General features: G+C 44.9%; 1 pseudogene; it reads right to left on the reverse strand.

Moving 5' to 3' along the window:
* Nucleotides 1-3,154: 3,154 nt before the first annotated feature.
* Nucleotides 3,155-6,844, reverse strand: LOC119312238 (annotated as a pseudogene).
* Nucleotides 6,845-7,477: the final 633 nt, after the last annotated feature.

The raw sequence follows: 7,477 nt of genomic DNA on the forward strand, positions 1-7,477 counted from the left end.
GGAGCCACCAAGCTGGAATTGGTCAGTACAGTGTGGTGTGCTTCAGTCAGAGAATGGCCGTCCATACATATCGTTGATTTCCTTCCGATCGTGCCTTTTCCACTTAGTCTCCCCTCGTGCCGCGATCGAGGAAGACCAATCGGCTTAAGGTCAGGAACAAAGTCAACACAAAACTCAATTACCTCCTCATTTCCATAGCCCTTGGCGATGCTTCCTTCTGGCCTAGCACGGTTACGAACATATTTCTTTAATACTCCCATGAACCTCTCGAAGGGGAACATATTGTGTAGAAATACAGGACCGAGAACGAAAATCTCTTCGACTAGGTGAACCAGGAGGTGCGTCATAATATTGAAGAAGGATGGCGGGAACACCAACTCGAAACTGACAAGGCATTGGATCACATCGTTCTGTAACCGTGGTAGAACTTCTGGATCATCACGTGCCTCTTCTTCACCTTCCCCTTCACCTTCAGCATCCTCCATGAAAGTATCACCTAAATGAGCAAGATAGCTTTCATCGATGAAATCATCCCCTTCTTCATCTTCTTCCATTATAACCCCTCTTTCTCCATGCTTGGTCCAACAATTATAGCTTGGCATGAAACCGTGCCGAAGCAGATGCATGTGAACATCTCTTGAGGAAGAGTAACCCTTCTGATTCTTACAGATAACACATGGACAGATAACAAAACCCCCCTGCTTGTTCGCATTAGCCACTACGAGGAAATCTTTCAAACCCGTAGTGAACTCGCCGGAGAGTCGGTTACCGTACATCCATTGCCGATTCATCTGCATTATTATAATATAAAATATATAATTAACCATCATGCATTTGTTAAACTAACTAGCTACAAACAATATAAATTAAACAATGAACTACACACATGCATATTTTATCAATGACACATCAAAGGTTCATCAAGTTGCTAACCGCGATCGAGGAGTGTGGCTCCAACACTTCATGTCATGTTTGTTTCATGCTCTTGGGGCATTTCATCAAACACCTTATGTGCATAAGAGGAACCAAAAGCAAACCTACACCCACTTGTGAAGAGAATGGCTCCAAATGGCTAAGTGTTGGCTGCTGGATGGGTATATATAGGGGAGGGGCTTTAGTTGCGGTTGGCCTGGCAAACCGTGACTAAAGGTGCCCGAAGGCCTTTAGTCGCGGTTGTCCTGGCCAACCGCGACTAAAGACCCTCACGTGCGCCAGCTGGCCACCGAGCGCCCTGGGCCCAGGCCTTTGGTCGCGGTTCACCTCCAGAACCGCGACTAAAGGTCCCATTAGTCGCGGTTCCTACAGCTTCGCGACTTATGGGGCTGGACGGAAGCCTGTTTTTCCACCAGTGATGAAACAAAATCCAAAATCTTGTGTTCTCTTCATGCAAGTGTTATTTAGCTAGCTTCATGCGTGAGTTGTTATAGTACTATAGTCTTTGTGAGTCTGGAGCGAATCTAGGAAATTAGCTGGATAGAGTTAGTTGTGTTAGTGGACGGTAAAAGTCGGACTTTGGTATTACAGGTTTCACGGACTGTCACGTGGCATCATTTGATTTGGATTAAAGGGAGGAAGGGTCCCACCCTCCCTGAAACTCAGGGGGCGGAGAAGTTAATTTGCACTGAGGCCTCCGTAAAAGCCTGTTGTTTGCCCGTGAGTGTAGCATTATTGGTAGTGGTCCTGCTTTGGCCAGGCATCAACAAAGCTGCTGGCTTGCATGGCGGGAGGGCCGGCGGCGGTGATCTCCGCGAGGTGCGGGTGGCTGCGTTGGCTGTGATGTGGCATGTTCCGTGGTGGCGGCAGGGGTGGTGTGGTGGACCATCTTGTTGGAGGTTGATAGCCGGTTAACTCCGCGAGGTGCGGTTGGCTTCGGCAGTGTCGGTGCCTCTTCGCAGATGGACAACTTTGTTGGCGGTGAAAATTGGTGGGCTTGCCGGCACCGGTGTGGGATGATGTGCCACTGAGGTGGTGTGGGAGCTGGGGTGAAGACCCTGTCTCGACCTTATGCCGTCACTAGCAATGGCGGCGGCTGTGGCCGTCGTATACCTCCCTGGAGGCATCACTTATTTTTTGCCGCACCCCTTATGCACGGATCCGTCCGTCGCCTCCTCTCTAGAGGAAACCCTTGATCTTGTGTTTGGACGATGGTGGCACATTGGTGTGTCATTTTTTGTCTTGGGGGCCTAGTCTCGGAGCTGTGCATCAGCAAGCAAGCGTGCCCGGTGCTTTGCGGGCGATTGTGGAGTTCAGACTTTTGTGGCAACGATGATGGTGGGAGCGATGTCGGTGAGGCGGCAATGGTTGCAGTATTTTTCTCTTCTTTGGTGTGTCCGTGGTATTGCCTCGGTTTTTTGGTTGCTGTGGAGTCGAAGCTGCTAGGGCGGAGCCTTGTGGTATACAATGACTGGTTGCAGGTGGCCCGTTCGGTGATCTTCTGCGGCACCAACCATGCCTGGATTTGTTCTTCAAAGTTCTCCGTCAGAGTCGGAGTTGCGCTATTTGGCCGCAGGTGGTTGTGTTTTGCGCAGATCTTCATGGAGCTTCACACATCCACGGTGGTGTGAATTGAGTCAACGATCGCCGACGGCGAAGTCGGAGTTGTTTGCTCAGAGTTTTGGGGTGGCGATGATGCCTCTTGGGGAGAAGGAATCACAATGGCGCACACGTGTTGTCTCGTCGGGGCCCTCCTTCGAGCTTTGTGCGTGGTGTATCTTATGTCTACAGCTCAGTGGTTGTGATTGTTTTTGCCCGGTTCTCGATAATTAACTAGGCAATCTGGTTTTCGCTCGGTTTTCTCTAATTAACTGAGCAGCCACTTAAAAAAACAATCTCTTGGGCAGGGGTTCACAAATTGGGATCCTCAACTCTTTGCCTTTGCACAAATAGAAGATGCATAAAATTATACAAATGTCTTTTCTATGTAACCAACTAGCCATACATTCTTATTCTTATACAACGTCATCAAAAAAAATTACATATTAAATGGTAGGGTTTCTAGCGTACTTGGTTGACATAAAATTCATGGAATTCACAAGGAAACATCTTTTTACATACTTACAAAATATCAACGAAACATCTTTTACATATAATATGCGATGGACCGGAAATATTGAATTCCCCGCATTTATTCAAATTGACACTTGAGAAGTATTTCTTAGTGCTTGGCCTTCAAATAGACGGTAATTATAGGATACTTGGCCTTGGCTTTCTTGAGATGCTTTGAAACCATGCTGGCATAAACCATAAACAGATCATCAAGAATGGCCTCGCCGAAGTGTTTCTTAATCAGTGGTTCCACCACCGCCCTTATGCACCTGGCAACATTCAACCCACTACTGGTGCAGCCCAAGACGACATCATCGTGTGTGTCGTCGTCTTGTGGATCCCAACTTGATTCAAACACACTCATGTGTTCCACATTGAAGAGATTGTTCTCCTCGATCACGGCCTTCACTTCGTCCACAGATGGCGCATAAAATGGAAGGTTGAAAGAGACCAGCTTCTCGTTCTCCACAAGGCCCTGCCACAAGTTGTAAAAAAATAATACTTTTTTTCAATGTTTCTATCAATTCATATACATGTTTAAAGATGTTAAATATATATAGTTTTCCTGCCAAGATATCTCCTAGATGGATACCCGTGGTCACAATAACCTTAGGCCATGCAGACTTGAACGCACTTCTATTTCTCCTCGGCGATGTGTGCTATGCATGGCTCTAACAATTCATATGGACACCACCCTTTACATTTTTTCCAACCGTATAAGTTCCAACGCTCCATGGAAGGACCCTCTGCCGCCTTTATCCATTATCTGTCATGCCTAGATATAGTGTTACCGAGATTGGCCGCTGCCACTGCTAGCTAGGCATTAGAGTATCACGTCCTCTGCCTCCACTACGTGTCCAAGTTTCACGGACGTCACCAATTCGTGCTCTTCACCCGCATGTCGTGGCCATCAGCTACCACCATGCCGATTGTTATCATTGGGCCAGAGACGGTAGAGGGTGGCGATATATAATTTTATTTTCTTCTAGTTGTTATTGTAAACACTAGAATTTCACATGAAATTTTTGAAATTTTGTTAGATAATGATGTCGTAATATTTGGATAGTTCAACCCAAAATCTTTGAAAACCATTTGATCTTTTACAATTCTGAAAGTTAATGAGAAATTTCTGGAGAAGTTTCTTGTAATTTCTGAAAGTTGTGTCTCGTAGAGGTTCATAAGAAATCCTGGAAATTTGTCGCACTATTTTGGAAGTTTAGAATTTGTTGAAAGCTGTAATTTTCTGAAAGTTGAGCTTATGATTTGTAGCTACCAATGATGGAAACATAAAAATATAAAGAATATTCGTTGATACCATCCTTCTTTTCTCTTGTCTCGGTTCAATTTGGCTCTACGCTGAGTGGAAAAGGGATGGGGCCATTGTGGTCTATCACTTGGTCTCTCATTAGCTATGCTGTCGGAAAATGATCATTGGGGAAGATTCGGGCGGGTGACAGCCGATTAGCTGCTTCCAAGTCCCTCCATTCATAAGATTGCTCTAGGAGATATATACAAATTAGCATTGGGTCTATATAGTATAGAGTATACCTTCAGCACCAGAGAAAGAAGAGCTTGGGCGAGCAAGTCCCACATGCTGCTTGCTTCACCATGTAACAACATGTCTTTGCTCTTTCTGCCTAGAAATGTTAGCACCATATGCCCACCACATACAAGTTCATTGAACCGCAGCGTCAGGAACAATGACAGGTCCTTTTGGTACTCTTCTTGGTATAGTTTTATCACAGCAGGTGGAGTACTCTTGCCAATGTAGATGCTCTCTTCATTCAGGTAAGCACCTCTTGAAAGCTCATCCGGTACCTTCAGAAGCCATAAAGGAACTAATATATTTATGTGATTATTGGGACAAAATCAATATACTGGTATGTATACAAATTTATTTTTCCTTAAAAATTCCAAAAACCCATGAATATATATATTGCATCTATGCACAATCTTATTCAAAAATATGTTAATAAGTTACATAAAGAAATACAAATTTGCGCAAATAGCAAGTCAATCTTTGATCTACACATTTTGTTTTCTTGTGTGCAAGCTACAGAAGAAAAGACATAGTGATGTGTTAAACTTTATACACACGTGCTATATGTCCATATGTATACGTAAAATAGATTTTTGTATGATTTGAAATACCTTTTTCTCCCCCGAAGTCCCAACCGAAAACCACGGTAACTGAACTGATATGAGCCCTAATGAATGGTAGCGACCAGTGACAACTTTGGCACAAGGATAAATAGTCATTGGCTAATGCACTTGATCCCTAAAAGTGGCTTCTTTCTTTCAACAACCAATATTCCTTAGTATTTATCTTCTCCCATAGTTTGGATTATCGTTTGAATTAAATTTCACGATGGAATTGTCGCTGGATAAGTTGGATTTTGGCTACAGCTCTTGACATTTAATGCAACCATATGTCAGTTTGTCCATCGCACTTCATTATGCTCTTAAGATCATCTTTCATAGCAAGTAGCAAAACATGGGATACCCTCTTTTTCGATTAGGACAATGGATAGCCATCTATAACGTCATGGTCAGGATATTTCTCGAAACTAATTCTGGTAGCAAGTATAGGGGAAAAAGGGATAACATGTAATTACATTCTAGAGTTTACATTCCTCTGTTTTCTCATAGTCTAGCACCTTGTGGCAAGACATGATTGTTTAAAAAAGTATATTAAAAGATTGTTTTCTTCCTAAGAAATGAGTGAGTAAATCATATGTGTTTGTTTAAGAGATTCTCTAGCAGTTTTAACACGGCTCTCACTTGAGGTCAATCAATGCCTCTAACTGGTTTGCAGGCACGCACCTTGGACCTCCACATGAGGGAGTAGGAGGAGTGGAAGAGGTGGACACTCCGGCATGGGAACAGCCTGGTGTAGAAAGAACCCGGCATCCCGGCCACGTAGTACTGCGGCCTCCTATCGGCGGTGAGCTTCTGCAGCCGATCCAGCGACCTGAAGACGAGGTTGAAGTCGTTCCCCGGCAGGTCGTTGAGGAAGAACTGCAACTCCATGGCTGCAGCAGGAGGGCGCTGCTCCTGCTCTGCCTCCCGGTTGTGGTCGGAGATTGTGCCGATGACCAACGACACAAGCAGCAGCGTGTTCGGCCCTGACGAGCAGCCGAGGTCGGCGACGACCATGGTGCTCCTGGCCGGCAGTGACCTGTACAGCTCCACCACGGCGCCCTGGAGCACCGGCCTGGTCTCAAGCATGGCCTTCTCCTGCTCGCGCGGGAGAAACAAATAATTAATGGATCTAGCATATCTGGACGCAAAAGGCAATAGATGCATGCACTTTTTTCCCCAACCGGGCTCACAACACATTCCATTAATTTCTTAAGGGCGTCTTCAACAGTTGTAAGATATGTGTTGGTAAATTTGCCACCTAGGATATAGTGATTATGTGGCATTTAATAAATGTGGAAAGAGAGCAAAGTTGCATGTAGAATAATCAACAACCTTTGCACAAGCTCCAAGGTAAAATAAGGAGCAATCACATTTACTTTCTCATCATCTATTGGATAGTTTAGATACAACCTATTGGAGTAGTTGTATGATAGCTTGTTGGTTGATGACATAGACATTTTACCAATAAGACTAACATACAATTTATTGAAGATGCCCTAACAGAAATATTCAGTACAGGTAGTTCAAGCTAGAACAAAGCAGCTGAAGGAGAACAAGCATGCATGCATGGGACGTTAGTTACTTGGAGTCTGGAGTTGCTGGCGTAGCTGTTCTCTCCGTCGCCGTTGGCCATGTGAAGCCATTGCTCTACCTCCATGGCTACCTATCACTTGTGACTTCTTGTGAGGATGATTTAAGTACTCACGAGCGTCGGCCCCTTTTATAGAGGGGACACATATACATATGTATATCTAGAATCACTAGCAATAGATGAAGATGAGGACAAATTTTTTGGTTATTTTTTCTGAAAGCAATCGGTGCGGCGGGTTGCATACAAATTCTTGGCTGACCACTGCATGGACGTCACGGTGAGTACCTCAGCACGTAAACGTACGGCTCCCTCCCTCAAATCAGGTCACTTGATGGGATTGATTATTCATGGCAGAATGCTCTTCACGCCTGCTGCGTTGCTGGCCTTGTTGCATCCCCTGCATGCGTGCTGCACGTGAATTTTTCAGATTATGCATGTAGATATACCCATGGGTACTTCACGTGTCCAACTGGAGCCCTAAAACGTCCCATCGGACAGCCCAGTAATTGTTCAGGCAGGAGAAAGAAGTTCAAAAACCATCCAACCATAATCCTGACTTTGTACGGGCATGTTCGAGCAGCTCACAAATCCCCATATCCAAGCGATATATGTGGGGGATATGGGGATGTCCGGGCGTGTCCAGGCAGGGTGCTACGTAGGATTTTGCCAACCATGGACTTTTTTTTCACTTTCTTTATT

Source organism: Triticum dicoccoides, chromosome 1B (genome assembly GCF_002162155.2).
Source record: "Triticum dicoccoides isolate Atlit2015 ecotype Zavitan chromosome 1B, WEW_v2.0, whole genome shotgun sequence".
NCBI lineage: Eukaryota > Viridiplantae > Streptophyta > Magnoliopsida > Poales > Poaceae > Triticum > Triticum dicoccoides.